The sequence below is a fragment of the Monodelphis domestica genome, chromosome 2 (assembly GCF_027887165.1).
Source record: "Monodelphis domestica isolate mMonDom1 chromosome 2, mMonDom1.pri, whole genome shotgun sequence".
NCBI lineage: Eukaryota > Metazoa > Chordata > Mammalia > Didelphimorphia > Didelphidae > Monodelphis > Monodelphis domestica.
The window spans coordinates 349,787,198-349,801,923 of record NC_077228.1 but is presented as its reverse complement, the minus strand read 5'-3'; positions in this window follow the sequence as shown (position 1 = coordinate 349,801,923).

Sequence of the window (14,726 nt, the reverse complement as noted above, 5' to 3'; positions counted from 1 at the left end):
CCCAAACAACTTTTTTTTTTTAAATGGGTAATGTTTGGAAGGAAGGTAATGAATATAAATTCATAGAAAAGTTTAATAGATGCAAATCAATTGTCACAACTAGAAGAAAAAAATGATCCTTAAAAGTTACTTTGTAGGGGGCAGCTGGGTAGCTCAGTGGATTGAGAACCAGGTCTAGAGACGGGAGGTCCTAGGTTCAAATCTGACCTCAGCCACTTCCTAGCTGTGTGACCCTGGGCAAGTCACTTGACCCCCATTGCCTAGCCCTTACCACTCTTCTGCCTTGGAGCCAATACACAGTATTGACTCCAAGAAGGAAGGTAAGGGTTTAAAAAAAAAAAGTTACTTTGTCAACAAATAAATTTACCTGACAAATGGAAAGATAGGGATATCTATTACAATACTGGATTACACTATAACACATGCAAAATCTAATGGAAGAAGATAGAAGAGGATTATAAGCATTATTGACTCAGAAAACAGAAGTAAAGGGTAAAACTTAGTTTAAAAGAAAACTTGACAAGAAAAACAGTAAAGCACCAGTATCCTCGGGGTATTTTCAGGAGAACAAGGAGATATAACAGAAAACCAAATAGGTAAAAAACATGCAAAGATTGAAATTTTTTAAGTTAAAAAATAGATTTATCTAATCTCTGAAAAGAAAGGAATATGGAACATATTCTTTTCCTTTCTTCTCTTTTTTATTTCCTCTTTCCTCTCTCCTCACTTCAGCTTTATCTTCTCTTCCTCCTCTGATCTCCTCTCATCCCCTCCTTCATCTACTCTTCTCCTTTCTTCTCCTCTACTCTTATCTTCATTTCTTTTCTTTTCATTTCCATCATTTTCCTTTCCTTTTTTATTTTTGCTTCATGATCAAGAATTCCCATTTCATTTAGTCTAGATATATAAGTTGTTACTAAGAGACCCAATTCTGATACTGATCAGCATGAACACAGCCTTGAATTGTTGTATTTCCATACCTGTCTGATTTTCTTCTCCTTAAACAAATCTATGATTCCTTGTTCCAACATTCAGGAATTCACAATTTTGAGGCTTAACTTTTGGTCAGACTTTGATTTAAATAGCACTCAGAACCTTTAGAAATTCTTAATTTAGGAGATCCCAAAGTCTCTTTATCCCTGGTAGTTAGAATTAGAGATAAGTACCACTACATCATTCTAAGAAGTTAATTTTCTCATTTCTTTTATGAGTCTAATAATCTTGGTCATTACAATTGCATAAATTAAATTTCTTATTTTTTCTCATTTATATAGATTTTGTGATTATATATTATATTGTGATTACATGCATATAATTTTCATACATTTATATGATCACAAAAATAACCATATTTACATATAGATACAGATACATATCCTACTTAATTCACTTTACATAGGTTCATATCATTTCCCATGTTTCTTTAAAACTAACATGTACATTTTAATTCAATAGTAATTAACTATATTCATATGCTTTGTTTATCTACTCAATGATCTATGAGTATCTATTTCAGGTTCTTTGCTAAAAATAATATCAAATAAACTATGTGACAAGGAAATCACTTTAAAAGACTGATATATATTATTTTAAGGTCGCCAAGGAATTCAGCTATGTAATTCCTAAATGAAAACTTAAGTCAGCAGTCAATCTTTTATGGAGTTTAATTACAATAGGAGGAAGAAAGGAATTAGAGATAGAGAGAGAGAAAAAGGGAGAGAAGGGGATAGGGCTTAAATACCCCTTCTGTTTAGGCTGGGCCAAAAGGCCCAAGCCCTTAGATAGCTGGGGCAAAGAAAAGAGATCAGTCCCTATTACTCACGTGACCAAAATGGAGAAACAGTCTCAGAGGCCCCCACTTTCAGCTTCCTTCAGAGCAAGCTTCTCAGAGCACACCGCAACCACTCCGGCAAACTCCTCCACCACCCCTCGAGTCTTCAGACCCCCCTATCCTTAAGGAAACCATCCAAGTTCCCTCCCCTCAGTCCTCACATCTACCAATCATGTGTCCATCAATTTCCCTGTGCCAATGGAGGCTCTAGCTTAACCCAGGACCGCCCAGAGGTCTGGCTTTGCACATGTCTGTTGAAGGTCATATTTTCAAATAATTAAATCTTTGATCCTTTGCTACAGCCCTTTCTAAATCCTGTTAACCTGAGTAGGGTAGAGATTGAAATAATTAAATTTTGATCTAGGCTGCAGCCCTTACTCAATCCTGTTAGGACTGAATAGGGTGGAGATTGATTCCAAGTATCTCCATTGTATCAGTTCTAAAATCAATCATGACTCAAAGAAATTCCTGTTCTATGCTTAAGCATAGGTCAAAGTCCTTTCCATTGTTCAGCAAAGGGTTTCTGTCCTAAAGTAATCTTAAGAAGGGAAGGAGAAGGAACCTCCCATGCCAATGGGATTCACATTCCAATAGTCAAGACCCACTATCAATAGGAAATCTTTCAAGTATGAAATTTCCCAATGGTGAAATTTCCAACATTTATAAGTCTAAGAAATTTTGAGGTTTACAATCCCCCCTGATGATCATTGGGAGACTAGTCTCCCCATTGATCATTTAACATAATCATTTTGTAGTTCTAAATTCACTTCTAACTAAAGATATACACAATATTCAATTTTCTAAGAGAAATTAGAATAGTGAGAGAGGAAATAGAAAAGAAAAGAAAGTAAAACCAATGTTTGCTAGGCGCATTGACAGAAAGCCAAATTAGGGGCAGTCCCTTTTGGCATAAATGTGTACAGTTACAATAAATGTTCAATCAAAAGTTCAGTCCAATCAATCACATCCAAAGTTCATTCTTGATCTTCTTGACGAAGTGTAGGTTTTTGGCATCTTTCTGCAACAGTTCATTCTCTGGATATAAAAGTTTCAAGCTTCTTTCTTGAAGATCTTTTCTCGAACAAAATCAAAATCTTTGAATTTTTTATAACAGTAAAATCTTAAACAAAAGTCTTGGATTTTTATAAAAATAAAATCTCAAACAAAAAAAATTCAAAAATTCTTAGATTTTAAATTAAAATACAATCCCCCCTGAAGTAAGTATTTAAAAAAAATATCAAGTTTAGCTCAGATTGCAATTTTCAGTTATGGGGGTGTATGTGTCAATTATCAAAAGAATAGAAAAATAATCAAAAACATAAGAAAAATTCAAAATAGACCTTGTATAGGTCCAGTTTAAAGTAATTTCTATCCCACAAGTATGTAGGACAGAATGCAGTAATATTTCACTTAGCCATTTGTAGCCAAGACTACAGGAAGTTGCCATAATATAAGAAGGAAAGAATTAGAATTCTATTTTGATGGGGAAATGTCATTCCCTTGTCTGATTTTTTCCTCAGGGATATAGGGAGCCAGCATGATAGTCAAGCTTTGTACTTGTTTGAGTACTTCGAAAAGAGTGTAGATACAAGGAAGTCCTACGACTTAAACATAAGTTAAGCATCGCAACCTCAAGTCTTCTGTTGAAGCCAAGAGTAGATCATCTACATATTTGATTAATTTGCTGCTTAAGCATAGGTCAAAGTCCTTTCCATTGTTCAGCAAAGGGTTTCTGTCCTAAAGTAATCTTAAGAAGGGAAGGAGAAGGAACCTCCCATGCCAATGGGATTCACATTCCAATAGTCAAGACCCACTATCAATAGGAAATCTTTCAAGTATGAAATTTCCCAATGGTGAAATTTCCAACATTTATAAGTCTAAGAAATTTTGAGGTTTACAATTACTATGAATATTTGGGTGTATATAGTAACTTTATTTCTACCTTTCAATAGCTTGAATCTTCAGAGGCACAGAACACAGATATTTTAATTACTTTGAACTTAATTTTCAATTGCTTTCCAAAGAGGATAGACCCATTTTTAGCTTCTCCATGAATAAATTGGTCTGTCTGACTTTTTGGAAGTCCAAAACATTATTTCAACTTTTTTTTCCATCATGACAAATGTGCAAGATATAAGATATTATAATTCATATTTGTTTAAAATTTCCGCATTATTATTATTGTTGTTTTAATGCAACATTACATATAGTTTCAACTTATCTTCTTATCCAAGTTGCATTACTTTTGTTCATTCAAAAACTTTTCAGCTTCATTTATTGAAGTGATTCACATTTTTTAAATTCTGAGATCACTTCTTTCTCTTATTTGATTAAAGTTTCTCTCCCTATCCATTGCTTTGCAAAGTGTTTGATATTTATATATTTATATATATTTATATATTTATAAAACAACCTATTACATTTAGATCATTGATGATTATGCTCTAAAACATGATTACTGTTCTGAAATGAATACTCTATATTAACTCCTTTATATATTTTTGTTATTTTAATTGAAATTCTGTTCCTCTAAAAGAATATTTTAGTGGTTAATTTAGCTATATAAAAGTTCAGTTGGTAGTCTGATTCTTATGACATGAACCAATTAATATGCATGTTATGATATTTTCATTTTATTGAAGTTCTGCTATGAAAACTAAACATCTCTTGTTATTTAGATAATTCCTAATTTAAAAGATGTTTGACAATTTTAACTATAAAAGTTTTAAGTATGCAATAGGAACTTAATTCCCAGATATTTTATGTATTTTGAAAGAGATTTTCCTTTCTATTATTTCCTTTCAGATTTTGTTATTGCTATATAGAAATGGAAGGCTTACCAAAAAAAAAGAAAAAGATTTGTTTTTTGACTTGCTACATTAATGAAATTTATTTCAATATTTTATTTACTGAGTTGCTGGAGTTTTTTTTTATCAAGTCATCAGAAAATAGGGATCATTTCATAAGTGCTTATATATATGTATTTGATGTCTTTTTCTAGTCCCATTGCTACCTCTTAATTTCTAGAACTATGTCAAACAAAAGCAAGAAGTGGGTCATATTTGCTTTATTCCTTTGAGTTTCTCTCCCTTGCAAATACTGGTAGATTTTGGTTTTTGATGTATCTTATTTATCATGTATTCAAATGACCTTTTAAATTCTATGTGTTTCAGTTATTTTATTTTTTATTTTAGAATGAAGAACTTTTAGTTTATTGAGAGGATTTAATTCATCTATCAACATAATTATGTGATTTTAAGGCTTTTTCTTTTAAAGGCATTTTTTTCTTCCTTGTAGTTAAACCATTCTTGTACCCTTTCTATAAGTCCAATTTGGTCACAAGGGAAATATTTTAAATGTACTATTATAGTTTTATCTTTAAAATTAGACAAACAAAAACACTACAACAATATTCATTGCTGATGAAATTAATGATGAGATAAACTAAAGTCTTCTTTGTGTGCTTATCTTTCCTGACTTAGAGCTATACTTATTACATAAAGGGAATTTGATATCTTTTTCTTCAGTTTTAGAATGGCTTGTGTAACACATACACTAATCTTTTAATGTTTAGTAGAATTCATCTATAAATCTGTATGCATGAAAGTCATATTCCAAAACCCTCAAATTCTCTTAGTGGTTTCTTTATACAAAATTTTTATACTAGATTATGTAAGATATCAAGTTCATATTCTCTTAATTTGCTAATTTATTTTATATTTTTGTTCGTAATTCTACATAAATTTTAAAGTTTCAGTTCATCTGAAAAACTTAGTTCTAAATGGTTTCTGATAATTTTTCTTTCTCTTTTTTGTCATAAGTTCATTTATATTTTGGTGATATGATTTTCCTCCATTCTACTTTTTCATAAAGGACAAGATTTTAGCTCTGTTGATAAATTATTTTTGTTGTTTTCATTTTAACTAATTCTTCAACTTTATTTTTCCTTTTTCTTTTTTATTATATCTGCATTTAGTTAATGTTCTTTTCTCCATTTTATAAAAACATGTTATAAGCAACACAAATTTCTGTTTTTAAACTGCTTTAGCTGTATCCCAGAAATGTTGGTATGTCAGTTTATTACAATTCTTCTATTTCAAATATTGCTTTTTCTCCCCTGTGATTTGTTTCTTAAGCCACCTATTATTTACAAGTCAATATCGCATCTTCATTTAACATTTTATATTTTGATTTTAATCCCTAAATTCATTGATGTGTTTTTATGTTACAGTCTATAAAAGATACATTTAACATTTCTGCTTTTTATTCAGAGGAAGAGTAGGCATACATGTTTTACTTTTGTTATTGGAGAAAGTAAACCAGATAAATCATAAATCACTGGAAGTATTGCATTAACTAAAGAATGTATGGGATCAAATCTTCCCCTAAGAAAATTAAAATGAATATATAAATTAAAATATTTTCTAAAATCTTTCCCTGGGAAGACATTTTCACAAATAAGCACAAAATATAAGCAACAGCCTGATTTAGGTATAATTTTTTATTTGGGCTTTAAAAAACTCAAAAAAAAATAAAAGCATATAATACAGATTAGATATAGTCAAATAACTCACTCTGGAACATACATCTTAATCACAAAGTAAGTCAGGGCAATTCTCATTACAAGCTCTTTGTTGGTGTAGCGTTATAAATTTTCTCTTCTATTGATTCTTCCTGCCATTTTTGGAAGCATTATATATATATATATATATATATATATATATATATATATATATATATATATGTAATTTGTATAATGGGCTAGTCTGAATCTGGACAGCATCTTCTTATTCTAAGTTTAATACTGGAATGTAATGAGGCACTCTTTGTTCTTCTAACAATTAACAAAAAATTACTTAACTACACTATAGAAGGATATTCAATATTTATTAGCATTTAGATTTTGTGAGGTGTCTACTGTCTTTTAAGGGAATAAAAAGGAAACACACCAGCCCAATCACAGTATGATTGAAGGGTACAACCCTGTTAGATTGTAATCCTATTACAATTAGCCATTTTACTGTGCTCAAGCATAGAAACACCAGAAAGTCTCAGTGAAATGGATCCAGAACAGTTATATCTAAAATTACTGAAGTTATTGCTAACAAATGCCTTGGTGAACACCCTTAGCTGCTATTAAAAAGGTCTGACAATAGCAAGGGACATTTCAGAGTGACTGCTATTAAGGTTTTTAATATTATACCTAGATTAGCCAGGTAAAGAAATCTCACTGACATGTACAATTTTCCTTGTTAGCATTGTGGATGTCCTGTCAAATTCCTCTGGAAATATCCTCGCTACAATTTAACTTTTCTGTGCAGAAATCCCTTGTGTATTATTTTCAAAACAGCAACATCTTCTGTTAGTCCTCAAACTCATGCTCCAGTCATGTTTCTTTCTTCCTATTGTAACTAGTAGAGTGAAAAGGAAGAATAAAGACAGATGCCACTAATTGAACATTTTAAAAAGTTATATCATTCACACAAGTCTGCCAAAGACAAGGGAAGCAGGTCAGAGAGTGTTATTATGCAGTTGATTTCACCAATCAGTAGTCTAGCAAGATGTGCTATAAACCCACACTATTACAAACTCCATTACTGAGTACCTTGTTTTTTTTCATTCTTGGTGGTAGTGTTTCTTTTTCAAATCAGAAGTCTGATTTCATCAGTGTAGGAATCTCTCTAGAAGGAACTTCTGCCAGTATAGATCAGCACCTTCTCTTCTTGCTGTACACTAAAGTTGGTAGAGTTTAAATGACTTTTACAGCATCACAGAGTTCAGTATGCTTCAGAGGCAGATCCTGAGTCCAACTTTTCTTGAATACAGGTCAAATTTCTATCAATGACACCATTCTGTATCTTTTCTTTTAATTTATCATCTTAATAATAAGTTAAATATAAGTAGGTTACACATTGTTTCAAAGTGCTTTATATGTCTTGATTGTGTGTTATAATAATTCTGTGAGGTTGATAGTATAGGAAATACAACTGCCAGAGGATTGAGGAAATTGAAATTGAAATTCAGAGAGGTAATCTGACTTACCCATTGTTACACAATTAGGAAATATGAGAAATAGGATTTGAAATGTAATGCATACACTTCTTTTGAAACTATATATTATTCCTAATTATTAGTAAAAGTTGGAGAGAGAGAGAGAGAGAGAGAGAGAGAGAGAGAGAGAGAGAGAGAGAGAGAGAGAATCAGGTTGCCCTAACTTAAAAACAAATAAAAACCAAATGCTTCCATGCTTCCTGATCCAGTACCCAGCTGAAGAAAAGAAAGAGCTCCAGCTCCAACTTGTGTTCAAGAAGAGTTCCTCACCCAAGAGAGCATTCCACTGCCTTGCTCCCTCTCTTTAGCCAATGACATCACTCCTACTCTCTAATTGGACAGTCTGGCTAACTTCCATTTAAGTCACCCACCACACAGGGACTTTGGCCAGCCCCTTACCAAAGTCAGGACTCCAGGTGCCCATTTGGCCCTTTAATCACATGACTTGTTGCCTACCTAACTTAATGTACAGGAAAGGGATTACATTTTTATAATAATTTCACACAGAAATTAAGTCATCTTCAAGTCCAGCACCATTCACCATGTTATTCTTTCTCCTTCCTTTTCACAGCTACTAGCATATATTTCTTTTTAACTTTGGTCTCTTTTTCTATACAAAGTGATCATACTCTAATTTGTTAGGGGAAAGATTGCTCATGTAACAGAAGAAATTGGCCACTAAGATCTTTGTATATACTTTCAAAGCATTTTAGTGAGTAGCCCTCCTGTCATTGTGGTCCTGTATTTTCCATAATCTTCTCCAACATAAGGGATTGGCACAGAAATCAAATTGCCATTTCCCCTAATAGCTAAATAAAATTGTTTGTTGGTAAGCTTAAGCATTATTCATATATAATGAAATTCTCTTAAATTTTGCAAGAAGCCACAAAATCCTCACAGCCCACAATAATTTATCATTTTCTTTCATCTTAATAGTGTATTCATTACATATAATTGTTACATCTTCTTCACTGCTAAGGATGTTTATTTAAAAAACAACAACTTACCTTTTGTCTTAGCATTGATACTAATATCGGTTCCAAGGCAGAAGAGCAATAAGGACTAGGTAATTGGGGTAAAAAAAGTGACTTGTCCAGGGTCACACAGCTAGGATGTCTCTGAGACCAGATTTTAATCCAGGATCTCCCATCTCCAGGACTGGTTTTCTATCTACTGATCTACCTAGTTGTCCCCCATGAATGTTTCTGTAATAATCTACCTACCATCTAGGGCATGGACTTCATCCAGTTAATGATAAATCTATAGTTACAAATATTCTTTCTATTTTCTACTGCTTAGACTGATACTGGAAGAATGAATGTTCTCCTCTAACTCATGTTCCCATTACAATTAAAAAAATAATTCCAATAGCTATAGGTAGGTACATTTCTCCATCCAAAACCTGGTTCACACTTTAGCTAAAACAGGTCTGTTTTCTATACATAAGCAGTTGCATATTAGCTGGAAAAAAACAAGTCATCTGACTTTTCCATAGGCTAATGAGGTCCCTTTTCTCAACTGACATGTGGAAATCAAAGTTTCCATTTCAGGACCATAAACACAATAAGGTCATAGCCCTAGGCTATGCATAAGCAATAAGTAATATATTGCCAACCATCACTGCCAATATTTTAGAGAAACATCTAGAAACTCAAACAGTTGCATAAGTAGTTTTTTCTCTGTGTGTACAACTCTTCATGTGATTCCTCTGTTCATTCAGGTCCTATGTTTATCTGGCTGACTATAGATGGCAAATGTGGGGAAAATATTGTATATTTGATTTTTGTCAAACATTTTGCTACTTAATAATATGGTGACTTCCCATTATTAGGTTGTTTTATTTTCCTTTTTTATATTAATCTTAATAAACAACTCATAGACATATGTGTACTTTAAGATCACGTTAGCAACAATGTAGTTCAGAGATATCAGACTCACAGCCTGCAAACTACTCAAATGCAGTTGAACTAGATTAAAAAGTGATTGGTCAGTGTTTAAAAATAAAATGCAATAAAACATAAATAATGTTAATTTCTGTTTTTTTTTCTAAGTCAACATACAATATTTAGGGATCAGTTCCTAATTGTGTTTGATGCCATTGATGTAGATGGACACTATAGCAATACTCTAGGTAAGAAGTAAGAAGAAATAGAATATTTGGTCAAAAAGGTAGAGAGAAGAAAACAAATTTGACATTTTTTGAAAGTAGAATTGAGAAGATTTGATAGATAATTATGTATGCTGAGTAAAAAGGAAGACTTGAAATCCTTTCTGATAGAAGAGTCTGATAGAACCTGTTATGATATGTACATTTATACCATTAAAAATTATTTGAAAATCAATATTTACTAACTCTGCATAAGTGATGCACTACTCTCATTAATGTTAACCCATTTAATATTGACAATCAGTCATTCACATCTGATTATCCAGAACAGGATCATACTTAAAGACACACATTTATCAAAATTACAGTTTGAGAAAATTGTGAACCTTAAAATTAAAATATGTGTATAATATGTGTATGTGTACACAGGTATGGGTCAAAACATATAATGGCATTTGCCAAGTTACCCTACCATTTGAAAGCTGAATTGGATTTAGGTATAGCCAAGTCTCCTGTCTGAAGTGATATTTGTTTTCATAATCTTAGGTACAGATGTATGATTTTATCTTGTACCTTTTCACCTCAATTAATTTAAGAGCTAAAACATTATTCTTTGTTGGTTACTCATGAGAAATTTAGTTTAAAAATCAATTGCTTAATTGCTCAAATAAGAGACCAATAAATTCCCAATTTAGATATATAGCAGTCTTAGTCTTTACATGCTAGAGTTTCGTTAAAAAGCCCCCCTTCCTTACAACTCACTGGCAGAATTAGAAATTACCAATCAAAACTGCTATCTCTGAAGTTACCAATTAACTTTTACTTTTCAGTTCCAATAACCTGTTCTCAGTTTTCATTCTCCTTGACCTCTTCATCCTGATATTGTTAATTATCCCCTTTGCCCTGATACTTTTCTCTCTACATTTTCAGACATCATTCTCTCCTTGCTCTATTCCCACTATCAGATCCAAATCCAGGTCATACTCTCTAACCATTAATGTTCTACCTTTGTTCTAGGCCTTCTTCTCTTTTTCCTCTAGCTTCATTCACTTGATGATTTCAATAGCTCCCATAGATTTAATTATCATCTTCATTTTTATGATTCACAAGTCTACCTGTTTTGCCCGATTTCTCTATTAATTCTAAATCTTGTATCTTCAATTGTCTTTCAAACGTCTTAAACTGGATTCCAATAGACATTTTAACTCAACTGGTTGAAAACTGAATTCATCATCTTTCCTCAGAACCCTCTCAGCCTCTTAACTTCTCCTTTACTGTGGAGGGAAATGCCTTCCTCTCAGTCCCTCAGGTTCACACCTATGAAAAATTGTTATTTCTCTCCTTTGTTACAACTTCCTTCTAGGTGCAAGTCCTCAAAAACTCAAGCTTGAATATTGCAGCAGTCTACTCGTGGATCTACTTGCTTCAAATCTCTCCCTACTTCAATTCATTCTTCATTCAGCTATAAAAATGATTTTCCCAAGACACAGTTCTAAGTCAACTTCTCCTATCCAATAAATTTCACTTCCTCTCTATTACTTCCAGGACCAATTACAAAATTAGATATCTGTCTTTTATTCAGAGCTTTTCATCACCTACCCCTCATATTTCATATCTTCTTATATCTTACACCACCCCTTGTTCATACACATATCTACTCTGATCCAGAGACATTGGCTACCTTGCTGTTTGATGAACAGCAAACACCATCTCTTAGCTCCAGGAATTTAATCTGACTGTCCATCATGCCTGGAATGCTTTATATCCTCATCTCTATCTACTGGCTTCCATAGTTTCCTTCAAGTCCCAATTAAATTACAATCTTCTACTGGAAGCATTTATCAAGCCCTCTTAATTCTAATGCCTTCCTCCTTTTCACCATTTCATGTTTATTCTGTAGGAAGTATACTGGTACATATTTTCCCGTGACCCCTTAGATTGTGAGCATCTTGAGAGTGGAAACTATCTTTTGTCTCTTTTTTGCTTCCTCGGCACTTAACATAGTGCCTGGCACAGAGTAGGCATTTACTAAATGTTTATTCACTCACTGACTGACACACAATCACTTTCCTAAAGTGACAATTCTTGAACACATATTTAAATGATAGGTTCATTTACAGACATTGCTCCACATAGATACAAATAATATCTGTGAGCCAGGGCATCCTAAAATCTCTGATCTCACATGAAATAGGTTCAGCAGTCAACCAGCATTGATTAGGTACTCATTCACTGCTAGACACTGTATTAAAACACTGGGGTTATAAATCCAATAGCCCCTATCTTCAAGAAGTTTTCATTCTAAAAAACATGCCCCAAAGTGGATCCAAAAAGGCGAAAGTATGAATAGAAGGGTGATAAAGGAGTAAGTGGGTGGGTGGAATTGGGGGAACAGATTGTCACCAAATTTGGAGAATTAAGTATAGACAGTCTGGACCCTTGCTTAAATTGCAGTCCCAGAAGTTCTAGTAATAGCCCATACTCTTTTGCTTGTTACCCCTCAAAATCTCATATTGGAAAGATGAAAAGAATTGAAAATGGCTAAGCTCAATTTCATAGCCCAGAAAAAGGATGATTCATTCTATCAAAGTCCTTCTGCCTCATAATAGTCCTAACATCATCTGGAAAGCAGGTAGCTCACTCTTGCCTGATTAGATTTACTTGAAGTCACTCAGTTACTTAAGTCCTTAGCTATAGTACACTGTTCAGCCCACAAAAAGGCGAATGATCCAGTATCCAATGGAAATGAGAGAATAGATGTGACTGCAAAGACAGCAGGTAAAGAAGGTTGTGTCTACACAATGCCAGTCTGTGTTGCAGAAGCTGAAAATGCAGCAAGTAAAGACTCTGATGTGGGGACTAACAAAAATCAATGGTCAAACATCGCAGGAAGTTGAAACGTGGACTCAAAGGTATAATGTAAAACTGATATCAGAGGTCTGGGTAAGTGACGAAGATGGGCCTTTTTTCTTCCCCCAAATTTTTATCACCAAATCTTCCTGGCAGTTCATGCTAGAGGTTATTATGTTGTCCAGGCAATTGTAGACACAATGAGGCTCCCAGGATCACTTCAGTAGCTTCTAGTATAACATCAGGATGTATTGAATGTATGGCTTTTTATTAATATACTTTTTAAAGGTTAAATATGGTGGTCATTCTTTAGCATATTTTTAAATTTGTTTCTTTACAATAAATTGAAAATATAAATTTGCCAGGAATTGCAATTTGAAATATGGTTAGATTATCATTGACACATTAACAAGAGTAGGGAAGGTTGTCTTACTTCCCAACCCAACTGGAAATATTTGAGAAAATCAAAGAAGACAACACTTATAGCTGAAATTTGTTTGGGTGTACATGTAGGATTATTCTTTTTTGGTTTTGATGATATAACAACATATTCATAAGAGAAGGGATACTATAGTTCATAGAAATAAAATATAAACAATATTTCATAGAAATATAGTTTTAGAAATGTTTTAGAGATGAATAAAATAAAATAAAAATTGGCCTGAACTTCAACTTTGAATTTTTCCTAGAAATCCAATTTTAAATGTAAAAATTAAAAAGTCTGAGATCCTAATCAATCCCAGCAAATACCTTCCTCCAGTTTTAAACAAAGCCAAACATGATTTGAATTTTCTTGTTAAAATTACATTAAATGTATATAGAACCTGCAGATTAAACTCCTTATTGACAGCATTATTTTGAACTACAGAAAATTGATAGGAAACAAGGAACCTATTAACTCCATTCTAGGTTCCTCAAACCAACCATATTACTTTTAAGCTCAGGATTCTTCCTGTGAGTGTTTTGTATCCATTGCCAAATTTTACTTTATGTGATCTGGCACAGGATTCCTTATACTACCATTACCTTGGGCTCCAGTATTAACTGTAATCTAACCTTTGAGATTCCTGAAAGCAATTTGACTTTTTCATTTGTACTGTCACCAAAACCTCATTCCAAGAAAATCTACTATAACATACAATAAGAAAAAACCTATTCCAGTATTATCCTAGGGACTAGTGACCCCTGAACAGTTTTCTGTGCTGGTCAAGCTTTTCCATCCATCCTTTCCCTCAGGATAATATGGAACGTGTGGTGTCGCTTATTTGATTCCAAATGTGACCATAGAAAATAAAAAATTATACAAAATATTTGGTTAGTGTCAGGGTATGGGCACTTATTCCTAACCTAGGGATAAAAGTAGAATCTATCTTCCAAACTTGAGGGATTGGCTCAGAATATAGCAGCTTACTATATTATGTACATCTAGTGCTCTGTACAAACTTCAAGCTGAACTTGATTCAGTGGCTCATATGATTTTAGAAAACAAACTTGTGCTGGACCTCTTGACTACTGTCCAAGGAGGAGCCTATTCTATAATTAATCAGTCATGTTTACATATAAATTCTTCAGGAGATATCATCAATGATATTGGAGAATTAAAAAAAATAATTATACTTTGCAGATAGCATAGTACACTCATGCAAATGAGGATACTACATCTTGGGAGGACTCATCCTCATGGTTTTCATGGATAGCCTCATGGTTCAATAGTGGTGGATTATTACAATTTATTATTAAATGAGTCCTAATCAGTCTGGGAATTTTTATCCTTATTAAGATAATTACAAACTGTTGTACTATTCAATTCTTTTAATATTGACTTGCTTCTAAGTATATATTATAGATTGTTCCTTAGATATGTCTTTTAGGAATGAACTCTTCCAA